This window comes from Pelodiscus sinensis, chromosome 5, assembly GCF_052426305.1.
Source record: "Pelodiscus sinensis isolate ZL-2025 chromosome 5, ASM5242630v1, whole genome shotgun sequence".
NCBI lineage: Eukaryota > Metazoa > Chordata > Testudines > Trionychidae > Pelodiscus > Pelodiscus sinensis.
In genome coordinates this window covers 3,758,342-3,769,453 of record NC_143056.1, presented here as the reverse complement: position 1 = coordinate 3,769,453, position 11,112 = coordinate 3,758,342, and positions in this window count along the sequence as shown.

The following is an 11,112-nucleotide window of genomic DNA, read 5'->3' as shown; positions in this document are numbered from 1 at the left end:
ACAATTCTGTTCATTCTTAATCATGGCACAGTTGGAAGTGGGTAGACACATGTGCTATGGAACGTCTCGGAGGTAGCCGTGTGAATCTGCATCTGCAAAAATAATGAGGAGACCTGTGGCACGTTAGGTACGTCTACACAGCAGGGCTCAAGTCGAATTAAGCTACACAGCTTCAGCGATGTCAATTGCATTGCTGAAGTCGAAAGAGCTCAATTCGGCTTTTGGCACTGCCTGTGCAGCAGGAAGTTGAAGGAAGGGTACTCTTCTTCCTTCGATTTACCTTAGTCATTGTGAAATGAGGGTTTCCAGGAGTCAGAGTAACAAGTTCTGCAATTCAACATTATGTCAAAATAAAGGCTTGCAGTGTAGACATGCACTACCTTATTTTGGAATAACTAACGTTATTCCAAAATAACCCTGCTGTAGAGACATAGCCTTAGGGTATGTCTACACTTGCACCCTAGTTCGAACTAGAGATGCAAATACAGGCATTCAAAATAGTCAAGGAAGCGGGGATTTAAATATCCCGCGCATCATTAGAAGGATCTCGCCGGTGCGTTACTCTGAATGCCAGCTGTTTCGAAAGTGAAAGTGCGCGCCAGGATGTGTTAGTTCGAACCAAACCTCTTGGTTTGAACTAACATTACTCCTTTCCTAAAATGAGGAGTAATATTAATTCGAATCAAGGGGTTTGGTTCGAATTAACGCGTCCCAGTGTGCACTTTCACTTTCGAAAAAGCTGTTGATTGGAGTAACGCGCTGGCGAGATCATGCTAATGAAGCGCGGGATATTTAAATCCCCGCTTCATTGACTAGTTTGAATGCCTGCATTTGTGTCCCTAGTTCGAACTAGGGTGCAAGTGTAGCCATACCCTTAGAGACCAAGCTTTCATGGGTAAAACCCATTTCATGAGATGAGTTCGATGAGAGAGGCAGGGGTGTAGATAAGGGCAACAAAAGAAAGAGGATGTTGATGTAAATGAGGCTAATGAAGTCAGGGTGGAATGCAAAACTCTTCATTTAGTATTGAATAAGGATCTTAACTGGTTAACACCCTATAGAGGCAATTTCGCCTTTCTTGGGTCAGGTCTACACAAAAGGGGAAAGTTGACTTAAGAGACACAATTCAAGCTATATTAATTATGTAGCTGGAGTCGACAGATCTTAAATCGCATTCGCACCGTCTACACAGCAGGAGGTTAATGGGAGCAAATGTTCCCTTACTCTTTGTGTGGAGCAGGAGTACCCACGCTGATGTGTGTGGTGGGGAGGGGACTCTTAATTCAAATTAACAGGTCTTCACTAGACTAGCTAAATCAAACCCCAGAAGATTCGACTGTGGCCGTGTTGATCTAATGCATAGTGTAGACGTGGCCTTGATGCACACATTTCCACACCATCTGCTGTGAATGAGCCACTTCCATCCTGATGTGTTTAGCCTCATTTTCCCTCTTTCTTTTGTTGTCCTTGTATATACACCCCTACCTCTGTAAACGCCGCTCCAACACATCTGATGAAGTGGCTTTTACCGATGAAAGCGTCTGCTCTAATAACTCTGGGTATGTCTACACTACAAAGTTAATTCGAACTAACAGCCATTAGTTCGAATTGACTTTTGAAGGCGCTACACATGCAAACCGCTAGTTCAAACTTAATTCGAACTAGGTAAACCTCATTCCACGAGGACTAACGCCTAGTTTGAATTAAGTAGTTCGAATTAAGGGTTGTGTAGCCACTTAATTCGAACTAGTGGGAGGCTAGCCCTTCCCAGCTTTCCCTGGTGGCCACTCTGGGCCAAACCAGGGACACTCTTCTGCCCCCCTCCCAGTCCCGGAGCCTTTAAAGGGGCATGGTCTGGCTACGGTGCCCGTGCCAGGTGCAAGCCTGCCAGCACCCAGCCAGCAGACCATGTACCTGGCGCGGCACGAGCCAGCCACCCGCTGCCACCCAGCCCTCCGCCTCTTCCTGGGACCAGGCTGGTGGCTTTCAGGACCCTGCCCAGGGCCGCAAGAGGCGGGCGCCTGCCTGGTGTAGTGCGGACATCATGGATCTCATCCAGGTTTGGGGGGAGGCCTCCAATGTCCACGATCTCCACACTAGGCACAGGAAAGTGGCCGTCTAGGGCAGGATAGCTGCCAGCCTGGCCACCAAAGGCCACATGCAAACCCAGGAGCAGGTTTGTGTGAAAATCAGTTTGGTCCAGTGAGAACCCCAACCCTCAGCCCTGAGCTTAGAACATAAGAACAGCCGTACTGGGTCAGACCAAAGGTCCATCTAGCCCAGTAGCCTGTCTGCCGACAGTGGCCAACACTAGGTACCCGGAAGGGGATGGACCGAAGACAATGACCAAGCCATTTGTCTCGTGCCATCCATCTCCAGCCTTCCACAAACAGAGACCAGGGACACCATTTCTACCCCCAGCTAATACCACTCCATAGATGCAACCTCCATGACTTTATCTAACTTCTCTTTAAACTCTGTTCTAGTTCTAGCCTTCACAGCCTCCTGCAGCAAGGAGTTCCACAGGTTGACTATTTGCTTTGTGAAGAAGAGCTTTCTTTTATTAGTTTGAAGCCTGATACCCATTCATGTCATCTGGTGTCCTCTAGTCCTTCTATTATGGGAACTAATGAAGAACTTTTCTTTATGCACTCTCTCCACACCACTCATGCTTTTAGAGACCTCTGTCATATCCCCCCTCAGTCTCCTCTTTTCTAAGCTGAAAAGTCCCAGTCTCTTTAGCCTCTCTTCATATGGGACCCGTTCCAAACCCCTAATCATTTTAGTTGCCCTTTTCGGAACCCTTTCCAAGGCCAAAACATCTTTTCTGGGGTGAGGAGATCACATCTGTACACAGTACTGAAGATATGGCGTACCATAATTTGATACTTCCCCTCCTCCTTCTTCCCCTGGCTTCCCCCTTCCAGCTCCCTCCTCCCAGGTTTCCCCCTCCCCTCTCCCACCCTCTCTCTTCCCCTCTCCCACCTCCTTTTCCCAGTCTCCCCAGAGGTTAATCCCCCCCTCACTCCCAGTTTTGTTCAATAAAGAGAGTTTCTATTTTTGAACACACGTGTCCTTTATTTTGTACATCAGGAAGGGGGGCTAGGGAGGGGTAAGTGGAAGGAGGTGAGGGAGGAATGGGGTACGAGCCCCCGATGGGGAGGACTGGGGTGGCTCTGCGGGCTCCTCGTGGTGGAAGCTCTCCTGCAGCTCCCGATTGCCCTCCCTCCCAGATGGCAGCCTGCGGCAGGTGCAGCCGGGCTGATGGCCGAGTGCTGTGATGTGCCGAGTGTGGGCATTCGGGACACTCCAAGACAGGACTGCTTTGCTGTCCCTCATCGAGGTAGACGAGCAAGCGGGGAACCCTGAGAACTGTCTGTCCAGGGTGGGGGTCGGGTCCCTTTAAGCACAGCCCTCGGCTAGCCTGAGGCAGCAGCTCCATGCTCTAAGTCCTAACCTGATGCCCTGCCGGCACTGCTTCCGGCCATCCTTAACCTCGGTTCAGGGTCCACCCAGTGTGGACATGCTAGTTCGAATTAGCAAAACGCTAATTTGAACTAGTTGTTAGGTCTAGACACGTTAGTTCGAATTAGCTTAGTTCGAATTAGTGCTGTAGTGTAGACATACCCTCTGTTACCCTTTAGGGTGCCAAAGGACTCCTCGGTGTATGGGCTATGCAGTGACTGTGGCATGACCCTGCCAATAGACCTTTCCTCTCCCCCGCGTCCCAATACAGATGCTGCCGTGCGGATGGGATCTAAAGACAAGTAGCACCCTCTGGGCGCCAGGCGATTGAGATTTTAGGAGATGGTCTGGCAATGGGAGGGAGCTGTGTTTTGAGCATCATCTCAAACTTTGTCATAACCTTGGCCCTTGTCTGTAAGGTAGAGTTTCAACGGCATGCATGGGAGTCGGAGAAAAGCCCAGCGGGGGAAGGCAAGCCCAAGCCTAGCTCTGGCCCTTCCAACCAAGGCCTGTCCCTGAAGCCAAGCCCCGCCCACCCCCAGCCCGATCCTTCCTGGACGCGTGGAGGGCTGGGGCTGACATGATACAAGCCTGGCTCAGCCCTTCCCAGTGGCCAGGGATCCAGGTTGCCTTCCCGCTGCAGCCTAGTCTTTGGCAGTCGGACGTGTAAGCCGTTTGGGGAAGGCTCTGCCTTCCTTTGCCTTCATTACTGGCCGCCCAGGACTGCACGCAAGTCATGAGCAGTGCGTTTTCGAAGAAGTTATGGGCCACGGTTTTCAAAAAACCCTGTAATCTAGACCCACCCGAAGTGCTTACAGCAGCCCCCCGGCATTTCCCCCAAACGTTCGCTACCCGGGGCGCCACTCAGAGAACCACGAGCGGAACAGGAGCCGAGATGAACTCCCCTAAGCGTTGTGCGTCTGAGATCGAGGCCAGAAGGGAAGCCGCCGCGCCTTGACTTTCTGGATGGACCGCCCATGGAATTTGGCCCGGCAGCTGGATTCCGGTTTTTCTTTTGTTTCCATTTTACTCTCCCTGCGGTTTTTCATTCTCTGACAGCCTCCTCTGATAGCTTCCTCCTCTACTGCCAAACTCCCCCCGGCCTCTCCCCATTTCTTTGCTGCTCCTTCTCCCCGGCCTGCCTGGCTGTGCGGCAGAGATGCGCGGCTCAGTCTCTTCTCCGGTGCACCACCTCAGACGCAAGGCTGCAGGGCCTTTCTCCCCAGCATCAGCCCCCTTCCAATTGGGGCTACGGTCGCCCTCAAGCCTGGCCTGCAAGCTGCTTGGTTGGTGGTATCTCCCTGCATGGGGCCCTCTGCCTAGGGTCCCTCCTGTTCTCCCCTCCCCCATTGCTCACAGCACCCACCTCCCGATGGCTTCAGCTTCTGTCCCAGCGCTGTCGCTGCTCTGTCTCCAGCTCATCCCTCCCGGTCCGGCTCTGACTCTGTCTCCCCTTAGCTCAGCCCCCTAGCTAGGCAGCCCAAAGTCCCATGGTAGGTAGGACCATGCAGTCTTGGTTCCCTCACTGGCCTGCCTGCCCTGGCCAATCAGGCTGACCTCAGGGTCTTCATTTCCCATTGTCGTTTCCCCTTTTCTTCGGTCCTGGGTGCTGGCCGACCAGCCCTCCCCCCAATCTTAGTAGGGGCCAGCAGTCTCCTTCCACAAAGCTCTCCTGCGGAGGCGTCTTCTGTGCAACAGCTCCTAGACCAACCCCACTGGCAAAGCCAGCCTGGAGGGAAGCAAAGGCCGTGTCCATTGGCCAGAACATCTGCCTGCCCTACTCACGCTGAGTAGCAACTTCCTGCTTATGAAACACTCCTTCCCCACAGTCCCACTCCTCCGTTGGCCTAGGGGGGACTGCCCGTGGGCTAGGGCATTGCTCAGTTCCCGGAGAGGTGTCCGAACTTGGTCCTTGCTTCCTCGGGGCAGAAGATGTCTTCTTCTTGGATGGTGCAGGGTGCAGCAGCACGGACGCCAACCTCAGCTGGGCTCTGAGATGTTACTAGACCAGGGGTGGGCAATAATTTTTGGTGGGGGCCAGTCCAAGCTTTTGGTAAGTGATCAAGGGCCGTGCTTTTCTCTGGAGCAGGTGTGGGGTCTAGGATGGCGTCTGGGCACAGAAGGGTGCATGGGGTAAGGGACTAGGGTGCAGGAGACAGTGTGAGGTCTGAGAGGGTGTTTGGGTGAAGAAGGGGGTTGTGACCTGGGGCAGAGGGTGCCAGAGGCAGGCTCTGGCTGGGAGGCACTTACCTCAGCATATCCCGGCCTAAAGCACCCCCAAGGCGGGCTGGGCTCCCTGCCTGCTGCAACCCAAGACCGCTTGAAAACACAGGCTGTTCCCACCACGACAAGGCTCTCAGCTCTGGGTGGGAGACGAGGCTTGCCCCCCCATCTCCCAGGCCAATCTCTCAGCTCCGATTGGCTGGATGTTTCCAGCCAATCGGAGCTGAGAGACTGGCTGAGGTCAGTTCTTATTGGCCGGTTGTTTCTGGCCAATAGGAGATGAGCATTGGGCTGGGGGCGAGGAGATCACACAAAGTTCTCCCCCTTCCTGCAGAGCAGCGAAACAGAGGCACGGCACTTTAAACCACAGCAGCTGCATGCCCTGTGGATCCCAGCAGGGTGCTCTGTGGGCCAGATCCAGCCGCTGGGCCGTATTTTGCCTCGCTCTGTACTACAGTATGGATGATTTCAAGACTAAGGAAAAAAGTCCAAGAGGGTAGAAGCCATCCTTCGTTTTATGGCACTGCAGCAAGGGGGGACGCTCCTAACCGACCCCCAAGGCACTAAGTGATTAGAATAAGCTAGTGCTGAACAAAATACGGGCTATCAAATGCATTATGTAGCGAGCTGACTTCAGGAGAAACAAAAAAAGAAACTCTGAAGTTTCATCTCCTCAGTTGACAAACTCGGTTTCAGTGATTCCTCTCCACAGCCCCTCGCCCGAGTGAAGGAAGCACACCAGGAACCCCAGAAATATTGTGGAAGTGACTCGACCCGCACGTATGCTGCTTGTGCACCAGCGTAACTCACTAAACGTCACAGGAGTTGTCCCCGATTTACGTGGGTGAAAGTGACACCAGAGATATCCCCTGCCCATTTTTTCCAGCACACGTTTTTCTTTTCTTTTCTAATTTGAAAGCAATCTCTGTCCCCGTCCTCCCCCTGGAACAAAAGGTCACAAGCCAAGTTCAGCTGGGATCAGGAAAAGAGATGCTGCCATTTTTCTTAGTACCACTAATTATGCCCTGAGGGCCAGAAGTCAAACAAGGAATACGCAAAGCTTTCTCAACTTGTAAATGAGGTGCACTTTTAAAGCCACGATGCTCTTTTCCCTAGTAAACCAGGGAGAATAAACAACAGTCCTTTACTTATACACAGTGGTCAACGCACTAGCCACTTGTAGTTATTTGGGGTATGTCTAGACTACAGGGTTTTGTCGATAGAAGTTTTGTCGACAGAAACTGTCGACAAAGCTTCTGTCGACAAAGAGCATCTAGACGACATCCAGTTCTGTCGACAAAGCAAGCCGCTTTGTCGACATAACAGTGTGGACGCAAAGGACAGTGTAGATGCAATAATGCCTTCTATCGACAGAACTCTGTCGATAAAAGGTGTTATTCCTCGTAGAATGAGGTTTACATACGTCGACAAAACTGCCGAGTTTTGTCGACGTTATGTCGATATAACTCAAAGGCAGTGTGGACGCAGGTATAGTTTTGTCGACAAAGTCCACTTTTGTCGACAAAACCCTGTAGTCTAGACACACCCTTGGATGGCTGAGTGTGGCTAGTTGGCTCACAAAATTAGTCACATTTTCAGAATCATGCGGCGAGTTCGTGGTTGGACACCGTGGATACCATAGACGCAGAGCATGCCGTCTTAACTCTGCATCACGTGATGTGTCCTCGATGGAAGCTAGAGGCATGTAGGCCTTGGGAGACAGGCCAATCCTCGCCTCCCGACAGCCCCCACAACCTGAAGCAAATCCTTTCCAGCCAGTGCACCAACTGGGCCTAGTCCCCCTTCAGAACCAGCTGCCTCTACAGCACATGATCCTTGACACCGTGCACCCCCCAGCTCATCCAACTCCTGGCATAAGTTTTGTATCATGGTGCTTCCTCGTCCCCACACTCCCACAGAGCAATGCTCACCTCTGCTAGTCATGCATCCTATTGACTGCTACAGCACGTCGGAGGGCCCAAGCCAAGACTTAAAACCCACCATCGATGGAGATTCCACCACCTCCCTAGGGAACCCATCCCAGTGCTTCATCACCCGCCTAGGGAAATAGTTCTTCCTAGTAGCCAACCTAGACCTCCCCCACTATAACTTGAGCCCATTGCTCCTTGTTCTGCCACCTGCCACCACTGAGAACAGCCTCTTGCCATCCTCTCTGGAACCCCCTTCAGGAAGTTGAAGGCTGCTCTCAAATCCCCCCTCACTCTTCTCTTCTGCAGACTAAACAGACCCAAATCCCTCAGCCTCTCCTCATAGGTCATGTGCTCCAGTCCCCTAATCATTTTAATTGCCCTCTCCTGGACCCTCTCCAATGTGTCCACATCCTTTTTGTAGTGGGGGCCCCAGAAATGGACACAGTACTCCAGATGTGGCCAAATAAAGGGGAATAATCATAAGAACATAAGAACATAAGAACGGCCGTACTGGGTCAGACCAAAGGTCCATCTAGCCCAGTAGCCTGTCTGCCGACAGTGGCCAGCACCAGGTGCCCCAGAGAGGATGGACCGAAGACAATGATCAAGCAATTTGTCTCCTGCCATCTCTCTCCAGCCTCTGACAAACAGAGGCCAAGGACACCATTTTATCCCCTGGCTAATAGCCTTTTATGGACTAACCTCCATGAAATTATCTAGCTTCTCTTTAAACTCTGTTATAGTCCTAGCCTTCACAGCCGCCTCTGGCAAGGAGTTCCACAGGTTGACTACACGCTGTGTGAAGAAGAACTTTCTTTGATTAGTTTTAAACCTGCTACCCATTAATTTCATTTGGTGTCCTCTAGTTCTTCTATTTAGGGAACTAATAAATAACTTTTCTTTATCGGCCCTCTCCACACCACTCATGATTTTATAGACCTCTATCATATCCCCCCTCAGTCTCCTCTTTTCTAAACTGAAAAGTCCCAGTCGCTTTAACTTCTCCGCATATGGGACCCGTTCCAAACCCCTAATCATTTTAGTTGCCCTTTTCTGAACCCTTTCCAAGGCCAAAATATCTTTTTTGAGGTGAGGAGACCACATCTGTGCACAGTATTCAAGATGTGGGCGTACCATAGTTTTATACAGGGGCAGTAAGATATTCTGGGTCTTATTTTCTATCCCTTTCTTAATAATTCCTAGTGTCCTATTTGCCTTTTTGACCGCCGCTGCACACTGTGTGGAAGTTTTCAGAGAACTGTCCACGATAACTCCAAGATCTCTTTCCTGATTTGTCGTAGCCAAATTAGCCCCCATCATACTGTACGTATAGTTGGGGTTATTTTTCCCAATGTGCATTACTTTACACTTATGCACATTAAATTTCATTTGCCATTTTGTAGCCCAATCACTCAGTTTGGTGAGATCTTCTTGGAGTCCCTCACAGTCTGCTTCTGTCTTGACTATCCTAAACAGTTTGGTATCATCTGCAAACTTTACCACCTCACTGCTTACCCCTTTCTCCAGATCATTTATGAATAAGTTGAAAAGGATTGGTCCCAGGACTGACCCTTGGGGGACACCACTAGTTACCCGTCTCCAATCTGAAAATTTACCATTTATTCCTACCCTTTGTTTCCTGTCTTTTAACCAGTTCGCAATCCAAGAAAGGACCTTCCCTCTTATCCCATGGCCATGTAATTTACACAAGAGCCTTTGGTGAGGGACCTTGTCAAAGGCTTTCTGAAAATCCAAGTATACTATATCTACTGGATCCCCCTTGTCCGCATGTTTGTTAACCCCTTCAAAGAACTCTAAGGGTATGTCTACACTACCCCGCTAGTTCGAACTAGCGGGGTAATGTATGCATACCGCACTTGCTAATGAAGCCCGGGATTTGAATTTCCCGGGCTTCATTAGCATAAGGGGGGAGCCGCCATTTTTAAATCCCCGCTGCTTCGAACCCCGTGTAGCGCGGCTACACGGGGCTCGAACTAGGTAGTTCGGACTAGGGTCCTATTCCGAACTACCGGTACTCCTCGTGAAACGAGGTGTACCGGTAGTTCGGAATAGGCACCCTAGTCCGAACTACCTAGTTCGAGCCCCGTGTAGCCGCGCTACACGGGGTTCGAAGCAGCGGGGATTTAAAAATGGCGGCTCCCCGCTTATGCTAATGAAGCCCGGGAAATTCAAATCCCGGGCTTCATTAGCAAGTGCGGTATGCATACATTACCCCGCTAGTTCGAACTAGCGGGGTAGTGTAGACATACCCTCATAGATTAGTAAGACAGGATTTCCCTTTACAGAAACCATGTTGACTTTTGTCCAACAAATTATGTTCTTCTACATGCCTCACAATTTTATTCTTTACTATTGTTTCGACTAATTTGCCCGGTACTGAAGTTAGACTTACCGGTCTGTAATTGCCAGGATCGCCTCTAGAGCCCTTTTTAAATATTGGTGTCACGTTGGCTACCTTCCAGTCATTAGGTACGGAAGCTGAATCACTTCCCTAGATCTGCTGGCAATGCTCCTCCTAATGCACCCCAATATGCCATTAGCCTTCTTGGCTACAAGGGCGCCCTGTTGACTCCTATCCAACTTCTCATCCACTGTTATCCCCAGGGCCTTTTTTTTCCTGGGGATTACCTGGGAGTAGGTCTTCAGTCCTACTCCAATGTTCTTCCAGAGTCCTATGGACCTTCCTTTTCTCCTCCTGGAGCGATGGCAGAAAGCCTGCAGAGAAAGGTAAGCTGTGTTCCGGTCCCTCTCTTGCCATTCCCTGTGGACACCAGCAAATTTCCCGGCACTATGGATGCTTGGGAATGCTAGATGGTAAACCCAGATCTTGAACACTGTGTTCTGATGTGGTTGCCTCATCTCAAAAATATATATTGGAATTGCAAAAGGTTCGGAAAAAGGCAACAGAAATGTTCGGGGCTATGAAATGGCTGTGCATGAGGAGAGATTAATAAGACTGGGACCTTTCAGCTTGGAAAAGAGATCACTAAGGGGCGATGTGATAGAGATCTGTAAAATCATGCCTGGAGTGGAAAAAGTGACTAAGGAGACGTTATTTACTTGTTCCTATAACATAATAACCAGGGGTCACCAAATGAATTTAATAGGTAGCAGGTTTACAACAAACAAAAGGAACTTTTTCTTCACACAGTGCACCGTCAACCTGTGGAACTCCTTGCCAGAGGATGTTGTGAAGACCAGGACTTTAACAAGATTCAAAAGAGATTCATGGAGGTTAGGTCCATCAATGACTATTATGCAGGAGGGATAGGAATGGTGTCCCCAGCCTCTGTTTGTCAGAGGTTGGGAATAGATGAGAGGAGAGGGATCACTTAATGATTCCCTGTTCTGTTTCATTCCCTCTGGGGCACCTAGCATTGACCACTGTCGGCAGATAGGACACTGGGCTAGACCCTTTGGTCTGTTCTTGTATGGCCGTTCTTAGGGATGTAAATCCAGTCATCTACCATTT